This window comes from Sorex fumeus, unplaced genomic scaffold (genome assembly GCF_029834395.1).
Source record: "Sorex fumeus unplaced genomic scaffold, SorFum_2.1 ptg000198l, whole genome shotgun sequence".
Lineage (NCBI taxonomy): Eukaryota > Metazoa > Chordata > Mammalia > Eulipotyphla > Soricidae > Sorex > Sorex fumeus.
The window spans coordinates 1034189-1060737 of NW_026606255.1; the positions used below are offsets into that span (position 1 = coordinate 1034189).

General features: G+C 46.4%; 1 protein-coding gene across 1 annotated transcript in view; it reads right to left on the reverse strand.

Moving 5' to 3' along the window:
- TBCEL (tubulin folding cofactor E like) overlaps window positions 1–16884 on the reverse strand; it is a 58834-nt gene extending 41950 nt beyond the window's left edge. Inside the window, exon 1 of the mRNA XM_056108176.1 lies at window positions 16748–16884. The gene's annotated coding sequence lies outside the window, so the exon portion shown is untranslated. The remainder of the gene's footprint in view (window positions 1–16747) is intronic.
- Window positions 16885–26549: the final 9665 nt, after the last annotated feature.

The following is a 26549-nucleotide window of genomic DNA, read 5'->3' on the forward strand; positions in this document are numbered from 1 at the left end:
TCTGTATGCCGAGCGTCTAAAAAATAAAAAGGGAGGAATTGCCACGCCGTCAACGGTGTCGCCCGCGTAGCAACCTGCTAAGGTGGCCCGGGCCTGGCCCAGGTCCCGCGGGAAAGGGAGGTTCGCGACCTTCGGGTCTATGCCTCCGGCGCCCCCTTTTTCTTATCCTGCTTTGTGTGCTTCTGTGGCACTTTGGTATGTGGCTCTTCTGCATCCCGGATGGAGTTCATAATGGTTGCCTGCCAATTTTACTTATAAGTTAGGTATTTAGAATTAATAAGTAGAAGCTTTGTAGTTATAGTTTGCTTTTAATCATTGTGAAATCTGTAGGAAACTAAGGAGATGTTAGGTTTGACAAAGGTCAGGAGTCATAAGTGAAACCAAACAATAACAGGAGCCAGAAAAACCGCCAAATATTGTGGCTGAAACAATTAGATCCTTAGCATACAGTACAGCCCTTAATTTCAAGCAAGGGTGCCTAACATAAAAGAAAACAATAAGTTACCGTCTGAGAGAATGAGGGACATTGTGAAACCTCTATCCCCCCATACAAAAACTGGTCTAAGTACATACATCCTGGAGTTTATTAACAGAAAAACAAAGTGTTGCAAACCAATATATGGGAAGGTCCGAGACCCTTCCTGGATTGTGATGTGTGGTTAAGACCCTGTCAGATGAAAACATAAGTTGCTGAAGAAAAACAATGATAAAGAACTCTGTAGAAAGGGGAACCATGGTTAGACATTAAATCCTGTGTAATCACTGTAAAGAATTCATAGGTAAACGTTTTGTCCTAATTTGAAGCAGGAAGTGTATTAAGAAAGTGTTTTTGTCCCTCGATATTTTTTGGAATATGTCACCAATAAGTGACCACGATATGATGTAATGTCCGATTGTATTCTGGCCCTTTGTTCTATGATTTTGCCTTGACTGTATAAAAAAGGAACTCTGTGCTCAGTAAAATCGCAGCAGCACTCAACCTCACTTGTGTTGGTGTCTGTCTGTCATCGCCGAATCTCCTGCTTTCCTGTAAACCTTCTCCCACGTCCCTCAGCCTGGTGGTTCCCGACCGAGCCAGTCTGCGGCATAAGTGTACCCCAATAAACCATGATTGCTCTGGAGAAATATATGTGTTATATATATTTTCCCTCCAGGAAAGAATCAATAAAGGTCTATAAGTTCCTCCCCGTCCCCCCAAATAACTGCTTTGAAAAACATGGGTCTGATTTTTTTCAATTTTCCAATAAAAACCCAAAAATTGAAAACCTCTAACTCTACCATAGAGATGTAGCTCTCCATTTTATTGGCTACGCCAAGTATGAAAATGTGTTACCAAAAGCTTTTTATATCTGAAACATATTTAGAGACACAGCCAAACCTGCAGCTTTGCCAGCCAGATTTAGTGACTAGATTAAGCCAAAGGAGACACCGTAAGGTGTATATTTTTCCAGACCCTTTTTCCATGCCTCATAAGTACCTATTTTTTATACAAATTCAATTACTTTATATATTATAGTTTATGACCTGCCTATTTGCTAAATAGTTCATAAAAAATTCTGTCAATAAATATAAATCTGCATAACCATTTAAAGGTTTGCAGAGAACACTGTTAAAAAGCTTCTATACCTGATCATGAATGACAACTCGCTCCCCCATAAAAATACTTCAGGGACATTGTACAAGTCAATATGATTAAGCCAGACAGTCTCATTCTGCACAGCACTTTTAATTTCATTTATCATAAAATTTGTATACCTGGAATTCTATCTCCGCTTCCTCCTCTGCACATTACATAATATATCTAAGTGAATAACCACCTGCTATGAACAGGCCCATCGACTAATTCTAAGACTCTTTCAGAACTAGTCTGTAGGGGAGATTGCTAATTTACAACTTCACTCAGAGCAGAGTGCAAAACTGGAGTGGGGCTGATAAGGCTGATGGCCGCATTATCTTCACCCCCATGTCACCAGGATGCCAGCCTGGCCATGCCCCGCCCTGTTGTTCAGTTTCCTTTTCAAGTGTATACTAAGTTGCACCCGAGTCTAAGAATGTGAACACATCAACTTTTCTTGGTTTTAAAAAGTCTGCCGCCTAGGGGTTATAGTGACAGCGCAGGGGTGAAGGTGCTTGACTCGCATGGGGCCGACCTCGGTTAGAGCCCTGCCAGGAGTGGTTCTGGAGCACAGAGGCAGGAGGAAACCTGGATTGTCACCAGGTGACACCTCCAGCTCCTTCACCAAAGATGACTTTCTTATCAAAAATATGTATAGCCAAACATAATAAAAGATAATCACAGAAACTCCACCTGCCAAATTAAATAGGAATTTTAACTCCTGGTCATTCTTTGAATTATTACAACAGCAGGAGACTGCTACCCGTTTACCTTCTTTTCTTTTCTCAAAACCGGACAAGTGTGTGTGCGCATGTGTATTCTACTAGCACACCAGAGATATCCAAAACTGAGATTTTATGTTGCCAGGGAGAAGTCTCAGAGCTGTCTCTGTCTGCTAAAGGACTACAGTGCACGCTGAGGCCCATTGACAGAGAAAGAGAAGTTTTCCCATCCCAACGGCAAATCAGAAAATAGGGCCAATCTCCCATTATAGTCCGTCTGTAAACAAAGTACTTGAAATTTTGGCTCAACTGCACTAGACCCAAGAATTTAATGATCCAGGTGAAAAAGCACTTGCAAGGAAAACAAATTAAGGAAATCTGCTCCTTAGAATGAAGTATCTTTTTGTGTGAAATATTTCTAAGCACTTCTCTCTCTCCATTGCTTCTCACGATTCAGAAATGCTGGCCCAAATCTACCACAAACATCCCGATTAAATGAGGCATTCTGCAAAACAGAAAGGCACTTTCCAGACTTTCAAACAAGTTTAACATGCACAAGGCCCTTTACTTCACAGCTTCCAAGGAAAGCTCCGCCCCGATCTCAGGCACATCCCCCCAGCACCCTCTCCTCATCCCAACACCTTCACAAACAAACATGCCTCCACCCCTCTGGGAATGGGCCCACCTGGCTTTCACGCACTCTCCCTCAAGACGCTCTTGCTTCTGATTCCATGTTCTCCAAAGCCAAGTGTACCCACGCCGAGATTATGAGTTGCTTTAAAGCCTGGGCGTTTCCTACAACCACTTCCGGAGCAGACCACTGGGCGCTTATCTCTCCGTGCAGGGCTGCCGGACTGAGGGCACCTGCTCGTTTCTGGGGCCCCACTGGCCTGCTAAGTCATACCGGCCGGCGTCTGCTGAGCCAGACCGCCTTTACGGAAAAGCGGTGTTCCATGTCAACAGCACACGGCATCACCAACAAATCACAGAAATACAACTTGTGAAGATCAATGAAAGTCCTTCCAGTCCCAGAGGCTGCTGGCCACCACATCGGAGTGAACCGTGAGCTAAGCAGCACCACTGATCGCTCCCGTTACTGAAGATAAAACATTACTCTCCACTCTCCCCCCATCCTCCCACACGAAGCAATCTAGAAGGTTCCTGGATGGATTAGGTTTCACCCAGAAGCAAAGTGAATATTCAGGCTGTCTTTCAGCTGTGCTACACATGCATAAGGTCACTCCTTGGCTCTCTGCAGGACAGATGAGCCCCATTCTGTCCAGGGAGTCCCTCCGGCAGCTATCAAGCTGAAGCCAGGCCTTGTTAGGGAGAAACGTCTAGTTCGTAACCCTACAAACAACTCTGGTGAATACCCAGGGATGCCAGGATGGTAACCTGGCACAGAGAGGCTTCGGGGTTTAGACCTTTAGTGGGACAGTCCAGTCTCCACCCCCAACCATACGGCTCTGTGTGGCTTCCATGACAGCTCTCGAACCAAACTACTGGGATGAAAACAGGACAAACTCCACTAGCCGGGTTCCTGGGCAAAGCATTCCTTTGGTTCTGAGTCTCCATTGCTTTGTCCTACAAAGGTAGATAGCGAACTTCATTGGGGGCCGGGAATAATACAGGGAAAAGGTGGCCCGCATGGGGCCTGGCCCGCGAGATCACCCTCTCGAGTTCCTCTTCTGGCCAGCTGCTATTATCCTTACTTTCACCACCACTAACACTGGCCCGGGCAGAGCAGTATGAAGGCAAGCCCTGGGACTTCCTTGCAATTTTTGTAAATCGACTGGATGGTAAGTTTTTTTGTCCCGAGATTACACCAATGAGTCAGAGAGTGGAAATGACTTGACGTGTATGATGTCATCCTTCCGAACTGCAAGGTCTCCTTCCCCTCTCCTCTGCCTGTCAATAATTGATGCATCCCTCAACGCCTACTCGGACGCACCTGAGACAAACCCTTTCGGATGCCGCCTGCCACAGACAGCTGAGCTCATGGTGTCTGTTGCCAGAGTCGGCGGCAGACTGCAGGCGACCGGGGGAATGTGGGGGCTGGGTGGCAGGGGGTTGGTCTTGGGCACTGCACTTTGGTGGTGTTGAGGTAGCTGTCTACTGCAGGGCCAGACACGTCAACACTATTGTAAACACATGACCTTAACCACAAGACATTTAAAAATGTGTTAAAAGTAGAGGACAACTCAAAAGTCACCTATCAGCGTGGTATCTTTTCACTTCTGTCCCATCCTGCATCACTGAGGTCAGGCATAGCACCTGCTCCACAGGCCTTGAGATTCTGGCACTGCTCCTGAGGACACTACGTGACGCTCCCCATGCCGACCACACACTAGAGTGCGGCACCGTGACTGGCACCGGGTAAATGTGCTCATCAATGGACTTTCTAACCACGTCTGACTGCGCTGCTCAAACAGATCTTGTGAAGCCTGAAACGGCTTACTAACGCACGCCAAACCCATAGCGCCTATCCATGAGCAAAAATGCTCCATAGCTACCATGGCAATCTGTGATCTTGTCAACCTCTTCCTGGAGACGCCAAAAATAAGAGCTGAATAAGAGATGACACGATACAGCAATGAATCAGCAGTGGAGCAAAAAAATACCTGTTACGTAGCATGAGCTACGTTCTCCTGCAAACACTACCGACACAGTGGATTTAATACTGAGTGTGTGATGCTTGTGCCCAGGCGAGGCCTACAAGAGTAAATAATTTATGTCACACTCCACAAAACATACTGCTTAGTAAATACAGATGAATAGACGGGCACTGCTGCTAGGGACAGAAAATGGCGTGCTTACAGTGGAAAAAGCACACAGTTCCTCAAAAAAACAAAACAAAACAAAACAAAAACAACAGAGACTTACCAAACATGACTTCAGAACCTATGCAAATTTGGCAGGGGTGGGTGGAGCCGCTTTGGGTCATACCTGGAGATACTCGGAAATCACTCCTGGTGGTACCGGGGCCTGAGCTGGGGTAGGCTGTGTGCGTCCAAGCACCTTGGCTCCTGGCTTATCTCTCCAACTTCAGCATTAATAAGAATTTTTTAGGGGCTGGAGCGATAGCACAGCGGGTAAGGCATTTGCCTAGCACGTGGCCGACCCAGGTTCAATTCCCAGCATCCCATATGGTCCCCAAGCACTGCCAGGAGTAACCCCTGAGCATCCAGGGTATGACTCAAAAGAAAAAAAGATAAATTTTAAAAAATGTATAGGCGTTACTCTCTCTCTCTGCCTCTCTCTCACCTCCCCATCAAAACCTCCAAATAAAATGTTTTGCTTTAAAATAAATGAAAATGAGATGTACAAATATATGTGTTGGCATGAAAGGGAAAGTTCTGAAGCAATGATTTCCTGAAAAGCAGCCTCTTCCGAGGTGATGGACTTCAGTGAAACCTCATTCATGAATTCCTCAGTTGCAAATGCGCCAACTGAAGAGTCACCCCAAAGCCAAAGGGGTGCTTTCAGTCGTGTGCAACAAAAAGTGGAATGATCCAATACGCATGGGGTCCCAGACTGTCAACAGTGCCCTTCTCAGGACCTCCACTGTGCCCTGCCTTCCGTATTCCTGTGTGGCTGATGAACGTGCGGCAATGCCCACCCCTGCTGCAGTTCAGCCGTCTCTGTGCTCCTGAGCAGAGAGGGCTGTGCAGTGCGCAGTGCCCTGGGGAGAAATCCACCTTCGCTCAGATTGAATGGGGCGGGAACTCGTCAACATCCATGAATCAACTAGATACTGAATAAGGCATCTTTAAATAAAACACACACAGTAAGGCCAGTCACTGAAGAAACGCTATTTCCAGAGGAGCTGGCAAGAACACCACCCTGTGCTTCCCACAGAATCGATAGTTTCATCTTCACTAGAACACTATACAAATACCATGAATAACAGGAGTTGACTATATTTTGCTTTTTGTATTTTTTCCTGGTGAAGGGCAAACCCAGTGGCCCTCAAAACTTACTCCTGGCTCTGTGCTCAGGGACCACTCCTGGCAGGGCTCAGGGACCATACGGGGTATCAGAGACCCTGGGTTGGCCATGTGCAAGGCAAACGTCCTCCCCACTGTACTATTTCTCCAGTCCCTATTTTACCAACGTGAACAATGTGGGGGGAGGGGGAGGGACAGATCAATGAACGAGAACTGGGGCGGGAGCGGGCATCCAGAAACAGACCCCTGGAATGAAGACAAATGAAATGTAATAAAGATCAGCTGGAAAAGGTTAAACTATTCAACAACTAGTCCCAGGACGAGCAAGCATTGATCTGGGAAAATGAAACTGACTTCTCACCGCACGACAACACAAAAACCCAGAGAAAATAGAAAAGGCACACTTATCTCTCGAGAAGGAAATAATTTCTTCTAATGTAAGCCCCTGATTTAGGCAGTTTTCCAAAGTTGGCAAAACTCACCCAGGGGGGTGGGGGGGGAGGGATGATGCAGGGGGCATCAGAAGCCTGGGGTGCAGGCGGGGTGCTGCTGGTTCACTTAAAGCAGGCAGATTTCCAGCAAGATGCTGGGGAATAGTTTTCTGAAAAGAGGGTGGAGGCCAAGTAAGTCTGGGAACCTCTGATTTAGGGGAAAGTTCCCTAAATAAACAGAGCCCAAAAAGAAAAGGTCGACCAACAAAATGAAAATGTTTAGATCATCAAAAGACATTTAAAGGAGCTGGAGCAATAGCACAGCGGGTGGGGCGTTTGCCTTGCACGCAGCTGACCGGGTGGTTCGATTCCCAGCATCCCATGTTGTCCCCTGAGCACCACCAGGAGTAATTCCTGAGTGCAGAGCCAGGAGTAACCCCTGTGCATTGCCGAGTGTGACCCAAAAAGCAAAAAATAAATAAAAAATAAAATAAAAAATAGACATTTAAAAACGTGCAAGAGGCCAGGGAGATAGCTCAAAGGGCTGGAGGGTAAGGCCTGGCATTCACAAGGCCCAATTACAACCCCCCAGTGCTGCAAATCTCCATCAAAGCACTGCCAGCTGCAGCCCCTGAGCACTGCTGGGTCTGAGCAGCACCACCCTGGCCCTGGGCACCACCCCCTCAGGCCACCCTGGCCCTGCGCACCACAGTCTCAGGCCACCCTGGCTCTGGGCACTGCTGGGAACAAACAGACTTGGTTTAGTCAAGACAAAGGGTCAGAGCAATTGTCCAAGAGGTACTGACCAATCCGGGATGGATCCCTGACACCCCACAAGAAGTGATCCCCAAGTGTAGTGTCAGGAGTAAGCCCTGAGCATTGCCAGGTTTAGCCCAAAAACTGATTCATTTAAAAATTGGGAAAAAAATTTTTAAATAATTTTTGTTAAAAAAAAATAGGGGCTGGAGCAATAGCATAGCAGGTAGGGCATTTGCCTTGCACATGGCTGACCTGGGTTCGATTCCCAGCCTCCCATATGGTCCCCCTAGCACTGCCAGGAGTAATTTCTGCGTGCAGAGCCAGGAGGAACCCCTGAGCATTGCTGGGTGTAACCCAAAAAGCAAAAAAAAAAAAAAAAAAAGAAGAAGACAATAGACACAAAAGACATGGAACATTAAACAAAAGATGAAATTCAAAAGGTAACATATATAAAAGACATTCAATAATAATGAGACAAGACTAAACCAAGATTCTGCCACTCTGAAGTGTTGGTGGGTCTGGGGGAGAGGCGTTCTGGGCAGGGACTACATGCTCACGGGACCACAAACCCCTTGGGAAACAACTTCCACTGTCCAGAGAAGCTGAACACGCACACAGTCTGACTCAAGTGTCACCTCTGCACTGTGCCTCAGGAGACAAGTACCAGCACATCCTCGACAACAGACACTGGAGACCCTGGGGAACCAAAGGCCCTCTCCACTCGAGTGGGATAACCGCATCTTACTCATACTGGGAAATGTCCGAAGACAGTGGAAACAGGCCACTGCTAGTCTGAGCTGTTTCCGCAGCAAAACCAGTGACGATTAAATCCATGTTTTGCGTCCCGGGAGTCTGCTCCTCTCTTCCCTCGGGTGCAGGCCCCCACTGACTCTTCTTCCCTGGCTTCTCTCCACTCTACGAGCTCGTTCTCCATTGGGCAGTCAGGCGAGCCTTTTCAAGATGCCGTTAAATCCTGTCTTTGAAATTGCCCGGTGATTTCCGTCCACACTAAGGATAAAATCCTATCTCTTCATCACAACCTTCCGGATCTTCCATTTAATCAGTCCTCGTCTCACGGCCTCCAGATCTTCTTCCCCAGCCCCGAGACTGCAGGTGGGGCAGCCTCCTGCTTTTCTTCTGCCCTTCACTTGGCTGGTGGCTCAGCTGGCTTCTTCCTGACCTTTATATGCACATTTGCTGGCAGGGGGGCTGCCCTGACCACCCCATCAGAAACAGCTCCGGCCCGGTGCTGGTGTGCTCGCTCCGTCGCCTGTGTCCCTGCGCTTTCCGTGGGGCTGGTTTTAGGGCCCTCACAAGAGCAAGGATGTGTGTCCATCACAAGGGCAGTGTCTGACACATGGCAACAACAACTCCTCAGGTGAATGAGAAGGTGAACTTGGCTTTGACTATGTGGAGAATCACCTCTGTTAGTGTGATGAAAATCAAGTCCCCCAGTGAGGGATGTGGGAGAAGAAAAAAAATCTGGAAAATCACTGGGAACATACGAATATTTTAAAAATGTGTAATTTTAAATTATCCTTCTCTCAGTACCAGTAATAGAGCACAGTCCTCAAGACTACTAATAAGCTTCACTGGGCCACATGGCCCTCACCTTGGGAACCAGATTGGCTCTAGGTCTCCCCTATCCTTACTGCTTTGTGACTGTGGGGGCCACCCCTGGCAGTGCTGGGGGCCGGGGCTTCTCCCAGGAGGGTTCGATTCGTCTGGGCAATGCTTGGGGATCACAAGGCCACACAGGATGGCACTAAGGCTTATGACCTGAGATCACACACAGGCCCACCAGGTGCAAGTCTGAAATGGAAAGCAAGCCTCAAACCTCAATTCTGAACACGAGATTAGTATGAAACCGAGATGCACAATTCACTGCTGCAAGCGACACTGTTATGAGCGTGTTGATACGGTTATGATGACAGTAGATAAAGCCCATTCAGCTTAGCCGGGGCTTCATACAGTGCTGGGTTACATGGTATCACATTCAATTGTCATGACAATTTGACATATAAGAAAAAGACAGCAAATAGACGAGACGAACAGTGGGCTCAAGTTTGGATTCAAACTGGGCTGCCGATCCCAACCTTGTGAGGGAATACTGCTGAAGCACTGGCATCACTGCTCAGAAGCTGTTCGGGTACCGCCTGGACTTCCAAGTAGTGGTGCTGGGCCTTAGCACACCTGTGGGCTGGCACCAGCTAGGCCAAGATGGAAAACTACTGCTGGGAAGCCTCATGCAGTCAGCGATTCCCAAACTCACTCTTCAGAAGCATCCCTCGATGCAGATTCCCAGGCTCTAAGAGAAATTGACTCATAACGAAAGGTTGAGTTCAGAGATCTGTAATTTTAATCCTAATTTTAGTACATTCTGCTTCCCCTGGGGTTTTTTGTGTGTGTGTGTGTGTGTGTGTGTGTGTGTGTGAGAGAGAGAGAGAGAGAGAGAGAGAGAGAGAGAGAGAGAGAGAGAGAGAGAGAGAGAGCGCTAGCATGCTCTGGAAGGAACCATCTTGGAGGGATGGTGGTATCAGGTGTCACTGGGGTCACTTTCTGTTTGTTCACCTACAAAGGCAAATTTCTGAGTTGCACCAGCTTATTTTTGGGAAAGGGTGAGAACAGTAAGCCAAACTGAAGTCCGGTCTACACCCATTTGTGGAATATAAAGTAACATAATAGAAGACTAACACCTAAGGATAGTAGAGATAAGAGCCAAGAGGATCGCCCCGTGGCTTGGAAACTGATCTCATGTGCTGGGACGAAAAGGCAGTTGGGATGGAGGAGACCACTAAGCTAAATGATGCTTGGAGGGATCGCTCGGGATGGGAGATGCATGCTGAAAGTAGACTATGGACCAAACATGATGGCTGCTTAGTGCCTATATTGCAAATCATTACACCCCAAAGAAGAGAGAAAGAGGGAATGTGCCTGCCACAGAGGGAGGGGGTGGGTAGGGGTGGGGGTGTCAGGAGGGACACTGGGAACATTGGTGGTGGAGAATGGGCCCTGGTGGGGGGATGGGTACCTGAACACTGATTGAGACGTAATCATGAAAATTTGTAAGTCTGTAACTGTAACTCATTAAAATAAAAAATATAAAAAAAAAATTGAAGTCCGGTGACTTTTGAACTATACTAATGGATCCCGTACCAGGTGGAAACCCGAGGGCACTGTTCCTTAGTCCTCTGGGAGTTTGTGTGCTGAAAGGGTAAGAACAAGAAACAGCAACACAAAACGATCAAGGAAAGGTGACACAATCCGTGCAAGACTCCAAGGAAGACACTCCTCCGGTAATGAAGCCCAGAGGCAGAGTTTCAGGAGAGGGACCCTACAGGCCGCAGACTTCCAGGAATACCGTCACACAAAAAGGAAGTCACAGCAGTCTGCTAGGTAGGAACCAAGAATTTGCACTGAGTGATGGAACAATCTGCTAGGAAGAAAACAGACCGCAGGAGGCCAGAAAACGTCGGCCTACTGGGCGTTCTTCGGTGCTGGTCACGGCCTCATGGTTCCTGAGGCGGGAAATGATAAATCACAGCAAAAATTTTTGGAAGAGTACTCTGATGAAACTACACAAGATCAAGAAGCAGCGGGATAAAAGACAAAGGGAATAATTGGGCTGCTAGCATTCTTATTACACAAAAATAAAAGAACAGAAAAGATAAAAGGAGGAATGGCAATTCTGAATGACTAAGTATAGGCAGGGAAAAGGCAACAATCCAACTAAATTATTTCTTTATTCTTTAAACCCAAATTGCATCAGTTTCAAGTTATTTTTAGGGTATTTTTCTGAATTGTACCCTGAATATATAGAGTTCAGATAAGAATGGGAGACAGGCGCAGGGAAAATAGCAGAGGGATCAGGCGCTTACTTGCCTTGTGTGTTACGGACTCTAGTCTGAGCCCTGACACAACACGTGGTTCCTGGGCACTGCCAGGAGTAACCCCTAGCACAGAACCAGGAGTACTTCCAGGTATAGCCCTCCCCACGAAGGAAGTCCATAAAGTGGGGGGTGGGGGGGCAGGGGGAGTACAGTATAGCAGGTCAGGCAATTACCTTGCATGCAGCTGACCAGGGTTTAATCCCCAGCACTGCATATGCCCACCACTAGGAGTATCCCCAAGCATAGTTGGTGCCCCAAACTAAAACAAACAAAACAGAATAAAAAAAAAAAAGACTTCAATAAACAGTGCTGGGAAAAGTTCCTGGCCACAGTGAAAGACTGAAACACCACTGAAAAACATACCCAGGACAAAAATTAATGCAAAATGATTAGAGGCTTCAACACAAGATTGAAACTACAAAACTTCTGAAAAGGAAACACAAGCAGTTAAGTTCTCTGACATCGATCTTAGAGATTTTTTTTTATTTGCATGTGATTCCAAGAGCAAGCAAAACTCAATAAATACGATTACCTGTACTGAAGGATTCTGCAGTGACGGAAACCATGAAGGAAAAAGGTAACCTGCTGAGTGGGAGAAGTTCTTTATAAATCACATATCCAAGGAGGATTTAAAATCCAAAACAGAATACTCATCCAAGTTAATAACCAAGGGATATTTCTATCAAAACTGGGCAAATCATCAAATAAACCCTGCTCCAAAGAACACATTCAGGGGCAACAGGCATGAGCAAAAATGCTTAATATCACTAATTCGGGAAATGCAAATCAGAACTACAATGAGATGCCACCTTACAGCTGTCAAAATGGACATCATCAACAACACAAGGAGCCCAAATAACAAGTACTGGTGAGGGTGGAGTGACAAGGAAACCCGTGAAGGTGCAACTGGTAGAAAACACTACAGAAGTTCCTCAAGAAGTTAGAAAGAAAACTACCGCCTGATTTCCTCCCCACCCCAACGAGACCCCAAGTCATGGCGCACGAATGGCCTCTCTGGCTCCTGATCAAGCGGCTTAATGGCCATGATCCCAGACTCAGAAACAAATCTCAGAACCCAGCGGCTTTTGGCAGAAATATGTCTGGTCCCTCCAGTAGGTTACCGGCGCTGGGCCACCCCAGGTGGGAATAGGTTTCGTGCCTTGGCCTGTTCCCCCTGGTGGCCTCCTGGCCACCATCCTCCAGAGGCCACTGGACAGTCAGGTTTGGGCCCGCAGTGACGAGACACGCAGGGCAGCAAGGGATGAGGATGGAGCTGGCCCTTTCCTCCCTGTCCCAACGAGACCCCGAGTCGCCACCCAAAAAGGGCCTCTCTGGCTCCTGTTCAAGCTGCTTAACGGCCATGATCCGAGAGATTCAGGAACAAAACTTGGAACCCAGCAGGTTTTGGCAGAAATCCCTCCAGATGTAATTGTTAAAATTTCGTATTTTCAAAATTGCGTGGCCACTATTGCGGCCGCACAACATCATTATGTTATTCATAACCAGCAATAGAAAACAAATTGTCTACTGTTGCCTTTTTGGCAGATCTGAGTGTTGGAGTAAAATCCCAAATAATAATGGTGGGTCTGGTGTCAAAATACTGAATGTAATCAAAGTAGAGAGAGAGAGCAATGAGGAAATCATCTGCCCCACAGGTAGGGGGAGGGTGTGGGATGGAGGTATACTGGGGTTTTTGGTGGTGGAGAATGGGCACTGGTGAAGGTACGGGTGTCTCATTGTATGAGCAAGACTTAAACCCGAAAGCTTTGTAACTGCTCTCACAGTGATTCAATAAATAAAATTATAAAAAATGGAAAAAAAAAGTAAGGTGGAGTTCATGCCCAATTCAATCAGCCTAATCAGTGGCTGAATAAATAGCAGTACACCTACATAAAAAAAAAAAAAGAAAAGAAAAAAAAACTACCACATTATCCAGCAACATCACTTCTGGATACTGTTCAAAGAAAACAAAACCACTATTTCAAAAAGAGAGACACACTCGAGCTCCCATACTCACCGCAATATTGTTTACAATAACCAAGATATAAAAACAGCCTAAGAGTTCACAGAGACAAAAGAAAATGTAGATGTTCATCTGTATACATACAGATGGATATATGCATACATACACAATGGATCAATATGAAAAAAAATGAAATCCTGTTTTTTATAACCACCTGTATGAACTGAAGGTGTGATGCACTGCAGCACTATCGTCTGCTGTTCTTTGATTTGCTTTGCTCACTGGGCAGGCACCAGTAACGTCTCCATTGTGAGACTTGTTACTGTTTTTGGCATATCAAATACACCACGAGGAGCCTTCAGGCCAGATACCCTCATTAGCTTGCAGGGCTCTCCGAGAGGGATGGAGGAATCGAACCCGGGTAGGCTGTGTGCAAGGCAAACGTCCTACCCGCTGTGCCATTGCTCCAGCCCGAGGGTGTGATGCTAAGTGAAATAAGCCAGAGAAAAAGAAAAATACTCTATGATTTCATTTATACGTAGAGTCTAAAAGTTGAAACAAAGCCAATCTCTTAGATACAGGGAACAGACAGGTGGTTACCGAAGAGGAGGGCTGTTGCTGGTGGGTGAAGCGTAAGGAGATGAAAGGTACAAATATTCAGTGGTGAAATAAATACGCCAAGGGGAAACAGGGTATAACATGAGGTCCATGGGCATTAATATAGTCGAGCATGCTTGAAAGATGTCAGGAGTCGACTGGAGGTAGACTGGGGTGATCATTTTGCATTGTATACCAATGTTACCTAAATTAATGTAATGAAGAATGTCAATTATACTTAAACAAGGAAACAACAACCACAAAACCCAAATCACAGCTCAGGTCTAAGAGGTCTGTAAAAATTGGCCTCTGAGTAGCCAAAATACATGCCACACGGTTCATACACTTAGGAAAAAAAGTATTTAAAGTGTGAATTTACAGGTATATAAACACATATAAATAAATACATGAAAGAACATTAGTCAGGGCCACACAATTTCATTTTTACACAAATTTCCAACAATGTAAGTGTCTGATTTTTCAGGTCCACAGTTTGCAAGCAAAAATTAGAAGGGGAAAAGAGCCAGCTATAAGTAGACATTTATGAGTCTATGGTTCAACAAATAAAAACTTTTTTAAAAAGTACACACAGTCACTCAGGATAAGTTCTCCACAACTGTTTATTGATGGATTCCCAGAAAAATAAAATTCACTAGAATCCTTAAAGTTCCATTAACCTACCACAAACGGAAAATTTAAACATTCTTTAAAGCTTCATATTTCAAAACAAGTATTTACTAAATATAGAAAAAAAATTGTAAAGGACATAGACATACTGCCGATACAGCTCCTATCATACGCCAACAAGATACAGTCAGTAAATAGTAAGAAAAAAAACAGTGTAGACACACCAAGTTTGAGGATGGCAAGGCTGCTTTCAAAGGCATCTAATCAAGAATATGGGCCCACTCATTCTGGGAATTCTGAAGGTGTTCTTTTTGAACTCCATGTTCCAGTTAATATGAAAGAATCATCAACAAAAATTAATCCTGCTAAACTGGTCTTCAATACATACCCTATAAATTTACCTAGAAAAATCAAGCAGCATCACTGACATGCAACATCCAGTAGCAAAGGCTGCTTGACCCCTTTGAAAAGGACTTTGAACAGTAACACCAGCTGGCTACTCACTCACTTTGTTCCCCACTCCTGGACATCTAGGACAAAACTATTCACCAAGGGCTACAACTGTTTTTAGCAAGAGATGATGGAGGCACCAAGACAACTGATGAAAGTTAAGTTGTGATGGCTCAAATACATACTAAAGCTGTATCCCTAACTTTAATAGTGTTCAGAGTACTCCCTACAAGAACTACTGGAGGGCCAGAGAGATAAAAGTGCCTGCTTGCCCTGCATGTGGTCGACCCCAGTTCAATTCCCCACATCACATTTGGTCCTCCAGCATGGTCCTCCAGCACTGCCAAAAGTGACTCATTCTCACAACCAGGTGGAACCCCCAAACAAAAGAACAATCACTAGAGTAAGGAGAGTTTTATTTCATCCCGAAACTTTTTCAAATAGCAGGAAAGCAAATCAGTGTATCGTCACAACGATTAAAAGTCAGCAAGATTAACCGTGTTGTAGGGATAAATCAACTCCACGGATCCAGGCTTCTCATGTTTCTTTCTCATCCACAGCAAGGACCAAGAAAGTTCAAGCATGCATGTAATTCCAAAATGCCATCAAATGAGGCTTTTCTCACTCTGCAGAAGCGCTAGCTCTCTCTTGATTACTGTTTTCCTTTTTCTCTCCCATCCTATCAAAGTAAATTTCTTTCAAGAGAGTTTTTTTTTTTTTTTGGCTAGACCAAAATGTTATCAAACGATCAGGTAACACTTAAGATAGAAAAGATGCGGTGCTTTAAGAGAACCTTGAAGAGCTACACATTGCAACTCTGTAAACACCTCCAGCAGTTCCCTGCCCTTGCGGGCAGGGGCCTCTACCTCCCTTCCGCAGCCGCGCTCTGAAAACCCACAGAGTGGTCACAAGGGGAAGAAATGTGTCTTTGCAGGAGGTGATTTTTCAAACTGCAAGTTGGGACCCATAAATCAACTGAGTGGATGGCGGTTAGCATTTGTTGTTTTGGTTTCTTTGGGCCACCTTGCCCAGTCTTCCAGGTGCTGGAGATTTCCGCAGCTGGGTGGGAGTGTGTGTGTGTGGGGGGGGGGGGGGGGGCGTGTTACAGACCATTCCGGTGCTGGGGCTCGAACCCGGGCCTCCCACACGCTGTGCATGCCAGCCAGGCCGACTGCCTACTCCTGATGGAACTGGAAGTGATTATTTACCTTCTCCTCCCTGCTCTGGGGCCACCCTCCGCGAGGCTCGGGGGCGGATCCCATCTCGTGGACCCGGGGTCCACGAGCGGGTGCCTGGGATGGACCCGGGCGCCCGTGGGTGCAAGCACGAACCCTGGCCCTGGGGGGGACCGTCGCTCGGGAAGGGCAGGGGGCGCGACGGCCCTGCCCAGGTTGCAGCCCGGGCCTCGTGGGTCAGCACGGTGCCCACGGAGGGGGAAGGGGTCCCGGCCCACGCGGGGCGGGAAGGCCGAGGCGGGTGAGATGTGAAGTTTGAAAGCGGGACGTTTCCTTGGGCGGGGTCGCCCTCGGCTCCTCCCGGCCCGGGCCGGGGCCTGCGCGGACCCCGGGACCCCCCACAATCGGGGGCGGCGCCTCCAGCGTCCCCCCGGCAACGCGCGGGCCGGGCCCGCCCCGGCCCCGACTCCGGCCGGCCCAGGCGCCCACCGCGGCGGGCTCCGGCGGCTCCGGGCCCCGCGGCCGGCCCGGGCAGCAAGCGGGGCCCCGCCCGCCCGCCCGGCCCACTCACCCCTGCCCGGAGCCGGGGCGCGGCGGCGGCGGCGGCGGCTCCTCGGGCTGGTCCCGGCCGCCCCGGGCCGCTGGGCTTCACCGCGTCCCCCGCGCGGGCCGCCCGAGCCCGCTGTCCTCCATTGACCCGGAAGCAGCTCTCCGGCCCCACAACAACACGTGACCCCGCGCACGTGTCACGTCCGCCGCGCGGGGGGCGGGGCGTTGCCGGGGCGACGGCGACGCCCGGGAAGAGGCGCAGGCCGGCCGGGAGTCGGTCTGGGCTGCGGGCCGCCCGCTGGCCCTGGGTCCCGGCCAGCCGAGTCGCCTCCGGTCTCGGGGCTCAGAGGCCCCGGCACAGGCGCGCGCGAGCGGCGGCAAAGGCTCCCGGGAGGGAGGGGGGGAACAATCCCGGCTGCCAGCGCCCCCACTGCCCAGCCGTGTCCGAATGCCTTTACAAGGGTTCCAGAGCACCTGTGTTCAGAATGGGAGCCTGCAGAGACAGACAGACAGACAGACACACACACACACACACACACACACACACACGGTGCACTGGAGGAGTCAGGCTATATATGGGAACTCAAAGACAGACACACAGACGTTTATATGGTGTATTGGGGGAGCCAGGATATATATATAGGATCGCAAAGACAGATACACACACACACATTTATGTGGTGCATTAGGGGAATAAGGATATATATGGGAGCCCAAAAACAGACAGATACAAAGACACACACATTTATATGGTGTATTGGGGAACCAGGATACATATGGAAGCCTGAAGATACACACACACACACACACACACACACACACACTCACTCTCTCTCTCATGATGCATCGGGGAACCAGGATATATGCAGGAGCCCGAAGACAGACATACAGATACACAGACATTTATATAGTGCATTGGGTAACCAGTGTACATATGGGAGCCCGAAGTCAGACAAACATACGCATTTATATGGTGTATTGCAGCCTGAAGACAGACAGATAGACACACACACGTTTATATGGTGTACTGGGGAACTGAGATATCTATGGGTTCAGGTGGGGGAGGTGTAAGACAACATTCTGGAGCTGAAGCCACTGGCAGCTTCTCACCACCTGTTACTTCTCTTATTCTCTCTCTCTCTCTCTCTCTTTTTTACCCCATGGGTGGGTCTTAGAAGAGTTGGCAAAGCAAGCAGGAGAAAGAGGAAAGGCTGTGGGCATGCCAGGCCCATTGGCACAGCCGCCTTACACACGTTAGGACTCAAGAAACCCATCCCCCAACCCCGCCCCCACTGCAGGAGGCCTTTCAAGGGGACACTGTGGGGACACTTTGTTGACAGCCTTACCTGTGAGTCAGGTACCTGGGGGCAGGCGACCTTTGGGGTCCTGTGCACATCTGGGAAGAAGAGCAACAAACGTGAGTCATGTCTGCTGGCCAGCACAGCAGGGTGCCCGGGTGCCAGCTGGCTCAGGGACTGCGTTCCTGGTTCCTCAACTCGCTTTTCTTTGATCATCGCTCTACAGTGCAGACTCCACCTCTGCACCCTCTCTGCTGCCTCTCCACAAGACAGCCAGAATGATCTTTTCAGAAACTCCTATCTGATCTGGTTATTTCCTGAGTCTTAAAATCCTTTGGAGACTCCCCAAGGTTTTCAGGATAAAAATCTACAATACTAACGTGCTCAAGGCTGTCACGTGACCATCCTGCTGTCTTTTCCAGCTATATGTCTTACCCATCTCCTCGGACTTTCTGCCCGCTCTGTTCAGTTGGGCAGCCCCTAGCTATGTGAGTCACTTGCATAGAAGTGAGTTAAAATGAAGTTAAATTAAAATGGCATCTCCTGAGTCCCCAGCACTAACCACATCTCAGGTGCTCTGTGACCTCTCTGACTAGTGGTTCTCCTATTGGAAGAGGAGATTGAGAACATTTTCCTTATCAGAGAAAATTCAGCTGGGGAATGCAGTACGCTCCTTCCAGTCAGCTGAGCCCTTCTCGACATTCTTGGAGCTGCTGAAGATGGAAAATTGTACATGATTGCTGATTTTCATATTGTCTCTTTGATACTGAGTGATCCTATTTCTGTTAACATTTCACAATGGAGCTGAGAGACTGCACAAATGAAGAAATACCCAAAGGAACGGTCTTTTTGAAGCAGCCGATCTGCCCTGATTGTCTCAACAGATCCTGACCACACAGGTTTTGTCACCAGACCACTCAAGAATGGGGAACCATCTCTCTTCTTAATAATTTACACCCAGGAGGCTGTAGAGATCGCTGTGCATGCTTTGCAAGCCAGAGGTGTGGTTTGATCCCTGGCACCCCTATATGGTCCCCAGAGCCCTGCAGGGAGCAACCCCCCACCCACCCACACACAAGCACTGAGCCAGGAGTAGCACCTGAGAACTGCCAGGTGCGCCCCTTCCAAAACATAACAAAATGATGCTAAAAATGTAGGCCCCAAGGCTGCCTAGTAGGTGCAACTGTCTCTCCTTTGGGACATGCCCAAAGACAGGAGGGAAAAGGGGAAGATGAACAGCTTTGGGCACATAAGGCCCATTGGCACAAGCACCCTCCAAAACACCTTAGTGGCAAGGACTTCTGGAGCAGAGAGAATTGTGCGTGTGCACATAGGCGTGCGCGTGGACACACATACACCTCAATATGAGGTTGGGGGGCGCTTCGGGGAGACTTCGTTAATTACCTTACCTCTGAGTCAGGTACCCTGGGGGCAAGCTACCACCTGTGTCCTGCGAGCAACAGAGAAAAGGGCCAAAACGATGTGAGTCATTTTGCTGAAACTTCTATCTTTTATTTCTGACTTGGGTAAATTTTCTTTTCACGAGCCTGCGTATATGGTGCCAACAGCTCCTGTGGAGACTGGAGGCAGGTGTGCAGTGCTCGCCATTGATTACTCACTCTGTGCAGGACTGCACTGCTATAGGCACAAAGGAGAGAGCCGAAGGTGTCAAACTAACATGACAGGAAGGAGCAGGCCACTTACTTGTCACTTGATTAGAAATTGTTGAGAATTTTTTTTTTTTACCTACTAGCAGAAATTTTATACGGTTCAATCTAACGATTAGGAAGAACACGGGAAATATAGGAACTACTTCAGGCAGTTCTAATGGGCTCCCTCTCACCGGGGGAGGTTAAGCAAAGGCAGACCCCACAGAAGAAATTGCTGCTGCGTTAGCTGGACTGGTTTGCCAGGCTGACTCTAAGGATCCTAAGTCCGTGTTCTTCCAAGTCTTTATTCAGGGGGGAGTAAGCTGTAATGGCCATAAGGCTTTCTATGGATCAGACATTTTTCAAGATTTCCCACATAGAGTGTTACCTCTAATCCCAACGGTGTTCTTATGAACGGTGTTGACCAAGTGGGACTCAGATTAAGTAACACAACCAGCAGTATATTAGTAGTCGGTGACAAAATATGAATTCCTATTTAAGTCAGTCTGACACCAGCATCTGAGTTCATAGTAACTCTGCAATGATGGAATATACACCTGGGGTGAAGTTTCAATCTGGTGTTTGTCCTTTGAATATAGAAATGTTTATTTTATAATAAATGTCTTCCTTGAACTCGGCCAAATGGTTTGTAAAGGCAAGGATGAAGCGTAAGTTGCAAAGATAAGACTTAAATAACAGTGATATAAGACAACTGAAGGTCTGCTATTTTGAAGAGATAAGGCAGTCATTCCAAGTAACTGAAGGATAGGACAGATATATAAAAATCCAGTGAGCATCGTCAGTATACAGTTGGGAACATGGGGAAAAAGCAGTGACTGCACCAGGAAGAAGAATGACTGGATTATCAATGAAGAGTTAGCAATGTTAGTTCGGATTTTTCCACTAAAGAGTTTTATCACTTGATCTCTTTCTACCTTAGAACTTCACCTACCAAACAACCTGGACTGAAAAAATGATTATGGTGTAAATGAGGTACAAAATGTTATACATAGAGTTTAAAAAATATATTTGTAAGAGGAAATGTCAGAGTCTTCAACAACAAAAATTACAACTAAAAAAAAAAAGCATTACTTTTCATTATTGCTTTAAATTCTGCAATTCCGAGATCCCTCATTTTATTTTTATCCACATTATTGACATAGCTGCCAGGAAATGGGCTGTCATGCCGTGCTTACTGACCAAGCAAATAGCAGAGATATTTTTAATTTTAAACTTAGAGTCATACCTAGAGCTACTTAAAATGTTTAAAGATTTCCTTACTGGGCAGAACAGGATTCTTAAAAATAACTCTTAATTTGCTTTTCTGCAATTTACATAAATGTATCCAGCTTTATTTTCAAGGAGGCCTTATGTTTATGAAAATGAAGAGTGATGCTGGGGATGGAACTCAAGGGGTAAAGCACTTGCACAGCTGATGCAGGCAGGCAGATGCCCCCCGCCCTGCATCAGGCTCCAAGCACCACTGGATGTAGCCCCTACTTAAAAAACATCATTTGCAACAAATTGTTAGATGCTTCACTAATCCCTTTTTTTTTTTAACCTAAATAGAGAGTTCGGTCATGTAAAGCAAAACTCTTTGGAGGCAGCTGAGGTTACCCAGATTATCTGACCTACAGACCCCTTTTCAAGAAAGAAAATTACTCAGCACTCACTTTTTTTTTCTTTTTGGGTCACACCCGGCGATGCACAGGAGTTACTCCTGGCTCTGCCCTCAGGAATTAACTCCTGGCAGTGCTGGGGGACCATATAGGATGCTGGGAATTGAACCTGGGTCAGCCGCATGCAAGGCAAATGCCCTACCCACTGTACTATCACTCCAGGCCCAGCACTCACTTCTTTTTTTTTTAATTGTACCACAAAGTAGTCCTATTTTTTTTTTAATTAGTGAAACACCATGAGGTACAGTTGTAGACTTATGAACTTTTCTGCTTGGGTTTCAGTTATACAATGATCGAGTACCCATCCCTCTACCAGTGCCCATTCTCCACCTCCAGTGCTCCCAGTATCCCACCCCCCCCCCATCTCCCCCATCCAACCCTGCCTCTGTGGGAGGGCATTCCCTTTTGTTCTCTCTCTCCTTTTGGGTGCTATGGTTTGCAAAAGAGGCATTGAGTGGCAATCATGTTTGGTCTATAGTCTACTTTCAGCACGCATCTCCCATCCCAAGCGAATCCTTCAAACACCCTTTACTTGGTGTTCCCTTCTCTATCTGAGCTGCCTTTTCCCCCAGCATGTGCTGCCGGCTTTCAAGCCGTGGAGCAGATCTCCTGGTACTTATCTCCACTATTCTTGGGTGTTCGTCTCCGTCCCTAGATGAATGCAATCTTTCTATGTCTGCCCCTCTCTTTCTGGCTCATTTCACTAGCATGATACTTTCCATGTAGAACCACTTGTATGTAAATTTCATGACTTTATCTTTTCTAACAGCTGCATAGTATTCCATTGTGTAGATGTACCAAAGTTTCTTTAACCAGTCATCTGTTCTCGGGCACTCCATATGTTCCATATGAATTTCAGGAGTGTTTGCTTCATTTCTTTGAAGAATGTCATGGGTATCCTTATAGGGATTGCACTAAATTTGTACAATGCTTTGGGGAGTATTGCTATTTTGACAGCTTTTTTCCAGGTTTTGGCTATTGTGAACAGTGCAGCGATGAACATACAAGTGCAGATGTCATTTCGACTGTACTTTTTTGCCTCTCTGGGATATATTCCCAGGAGTGGTATTGCTGGGTCAAATGGAAGCTCAATTTCTAATTTTTTTGAGAATCGTCCATACTGTTTTCCAAAAGGACTGAACCAGTCGGCATTGGTGGGTCCCTTTCTCGCAACATTCGCGCCAACACACCAACATTGTTCTTTTGGATGTGGGCTAGTCTCTGTGGTGTGAGATGATATCTCATTGTTGTTTTGATCTGCATCTCCCTGATGATTAGTGATGTAGAGCATTTTCTCATGTGCCTTTTAGCCATTTGGATTTCTTCTTTGAGAAAGCTTCTGTTCATTTTGTCACCCCATTTTTTGATGGGGTTTTCTTCTTGTGGTGTTCAACCAGTGCTTTGTATATCATAAATATCAACCCTTTATCAGATGGGTATTGGGTGAATATCCTTTCCCATTCTGTAGACTATCTTTGTATTTTGGTCACTGTTTCTTTTGAGGTGCAGAATCTCTTAGTTTAAGATAGTCCCATTCATCTATCTCTGTTTTCACTTGCTTGGCCAGTGGCATGTCATCTTTGAAGATACTGTTTGCTTCAATGTCGTGGAGGGTTTTGCCAACCTTGTCTTCAATGTACTTTATGGATTCCGATCTGATGTTGAGATCTTTAATCCATTTTGATCTTACTTTTGTACATGGTGTTAGGTAGATATCTGAGCCCATTTTTTTTTGCATGTAGCTGTCCAGTTTTGCCAGCACAATTTGTTAAAGAGGATTTCCTTTCTCCACTTCACATTTTTTTGCTCCCTTATCAAAGATTAGCTGATCATATATTTGTGTGTGTGTCAGTATGTTCAAACCTGTTACATTAGTCTGCAGCTCTGCCTTTGTTCTAGTACCATGCTTTTTTAATTATTACTGCTTTGCAGTAGAGTCTGAGGTTGGGGAGGTTGGTTCCTCCCATTTTCTTTTTCCCAATAATTGCTTTAGCTATTTGTGGGGGCTTATTGTTCCATATGAATTTCAGGAGTGTTTGCTCCATTTCTTTGAAGAATGTCATGGGTATCCTTATAGGGATTGCACTAAATTTGTACAATGCTTTGGGGAGTATTGCTATTTTGACAATGTTAATTCTCCCAATCTATGAGCAGGGAATATTTTTCCATTTCCTCGTGTCCTCTTTTATTTCCTGAAGTAGCATTTTGTAGTTTTCTTTGTACAGGTTTTTTATGTCCTTAGTTAAGCTGATTCCTAGGTACTTTATTTTCTGAGGCACGATTTTGAGCGGGATAGTTTTGCCTTTCTTCTCTCTCATTATTTGCATATAGGAAAACCATGGACTTTTGGGTATTGATTTTATAGTCTGCAACTTTACTATACAAGTCTATTGTTTCTAGGAGTTTCTTGGTAGAGGTTTTAGGGTTCTCTAAGTATCATATCATCTGCGAATAGCGAGAGCTTGATTTCTTCCTTTCCTACCTGAATGCCCTTAATAGTTTCCCAAAGTCTCACCCAAGGCTCTACATCCACCGCCCTCCCAAAAGCTAAGTACATTCTGACTTCCAACATTCTAGCTTACTTTTCTGTCTTTATATTTCATAGACATAAATTCAAACGAGATATCTTCGGGTCACTTACTGCTGCATCCATGCTGCTGCACAGTCATTTATTAATTTTTGCGATGAACTAATATTTTATTTATAATCACACTGCAGCTAATTTATCCACTCCACGGCTGAAAGACATTTGGGTTGTTTCCAGTTTGGGGACTATTAACACTGCAATGAACATTCCGTACTTGACTTTTAGTGAACAAATATATACATTTCTGTTGGGAATGCACCCAGGAGTAAGGTTGGTAGATAATAATTTTCGATTACCACTATTCTAGAAATAGAATGCCAGTCAAGTCACATATGTCATGTTAAAATGTTCTAGTGACCAGATTTAAAATCGAAATTAATATTATCTATGCTTTTTCTTCACCCAATGCATCTAAAATAGCATTTTATCATGTTATCAATAGGAAAATAATGGGTTAGATGACTTTTATATTATTCTGAGATATTAGTCTCATGTTCTTTTATATTTATAGCAACTGGAGAAGCTACATGTCAAGTATTCAATAGCCAAATTGACTATTCACCACTATAAACCATTGGACAGTACAATTTTTCATTCTGTTGTGCCAACAGGAAAATACTTTCTAGGGCCAGAAGGGGGCCAGAGCGATAGCACAGCAGGTACGGCGTTTGCCTTGCAAGTGGCCAACCTGGGTTCGATTCCTCCATCCCTCTTGGAGAGCCCAGCAAGCTACTGAGAGTATGCCGCCCGAACAGCAGAGCCTGGCAAGCTTCCCATGGTGTATTCGATATGCCAAAAACAGTTAACAATAAGTCTTACAATGGAGACGTTACTGGTGCCCGCTCGAGAAAATTGATGAACAACAGGAGGACAGTGCTACAGTGCTACAGGGCCAAAGTGACAGTACAGTGGGTAGGGTGTTTGCCTTGCACATGGCTGACTCAGGTTCAATCCCCAGCATCCCATATGGTCCACCAAGCACCACCAGGAATAATTCCTAACTGCAGAGCTAGAAGTAACCCCTAAGGGGCTGGAGTGATAGCACAGCGGGTAGGGCATTTGCCTTGCATGCGGCCGACCCGGGTTTGATTCCCAGCATCCCATATGGTCCCCTGGGCACCGCCAGGGGTAATTCCTCAGTGCAGAGCCAGCAGTAACCCCTGTGCATTGCCAGGTGTGACCCAAAGAGCAAAAAAAAAAAAAAGTAACTCCTAAGCATTGCTGAGTGTGACCCAAAAAGAAAAAAAAAGTTAAAAAAAATACTTTGTACAATATCAGCATTTTCAAATTCACTGAGGTTGATTTGGGGGCCCAACATTTGCTCCCTCCTGGAAAATGCTGCATGTGCACACAAGTGAAAGTGTTCTGTATTCTGCTGTGGGCTGAGTTCCATGTTCATTAGGCCCAGTGGGTCCCCAGTGCTAAGCATGTCCCCGTTTCCACACTGGGCCCTATTTAGGCAGCCCAGATTTTACATGCTGAAATCCTCACCCTGGTAGGATGTTAGGGGTGGCGTCTGGGAGGCAACTGGACCTCGAGGCTGGAGCACGGTGGTTGGGATTAGCCTTTATATCTAAAAGACCCCAGGGAGCTGTCTGCTCATCTACCTGTGGGGTTGGCAAGGAGACGGCCATCAGCAGAGGCAAGCTCGCCAGGTAGCTGAGCGGCCCCTATCTGTGTCAGACTTCCTGGGAAGTGAGTGTCCGTCATCTACAAGCCACTCGATCCGGGGCATTCTGCTCCAGGAGCTCAGGTAAACCAAGACAACTGTCTCCTTATTGATCTGTTCATCCATGCTTGAAAGTGTGGGGCTGAAGTTTCCTCGACAATAGCAGAGACATCTGTCTCCCTGCCACTCCATCAATACTTGTATTGCGTTTGGAACGCCTGACGTTTCTTCTGCCTGAAATCTGCCAATATAGCTAGATCTTCCTGATGATTTGACCCTTTTATCAATGTAGAATGTCTCTGTCAATATAACAGTTTTGAACATAGTTTATTATGCCCGATATTCCATTTCCCCCTTTTTCAATTAAAAAAAAAAATACTATTTGAGCATTTTTTTCTACCTTTTTACTTTAAAGCTATGTGTGTTCTTAGATAAGGAAGTGTTGGTGTTGGGGTGCCCAGCTTTGGGGTTCCCACGCCCTGCTTTAGGTGTGGATTAAATTAAAGTAACTTTACTTTTGGGGGGCAAAGGAGTCACATTCGGCGATGCTCAGGGATGACTCCTGGCTCTGCACTCAGGAGTTAATTCTGGCGGTGTTTGGCTGAACATATGGGATGCTGGAGATTGAACCCAGGTCAGCCGCAGCCGCAAGCAAGGCAGGTGCCCTCCCACTCTCCTATTGCTCCGGCCCTTCCCCCTTTTACCCCTCTCTCTCTCTCTCTCTCTCTCTCTCTCTCTCTCTCTCTCTCTCTCTCACACACACACATTCTTTTTAGGATTAGTGTCTTTCCTCAATATAACATTAATTTATGTCAGTAAAGGAATGAATGATAGTCTAGTTTTCCTTCTCGGAGAACCCAACGAGCTATCGAGAGTATCCTGCCCACAAGGCAGAGCCTGGCAAGCTCCTGTGGCGTATTCGATATGCCAAAAACAGTAACA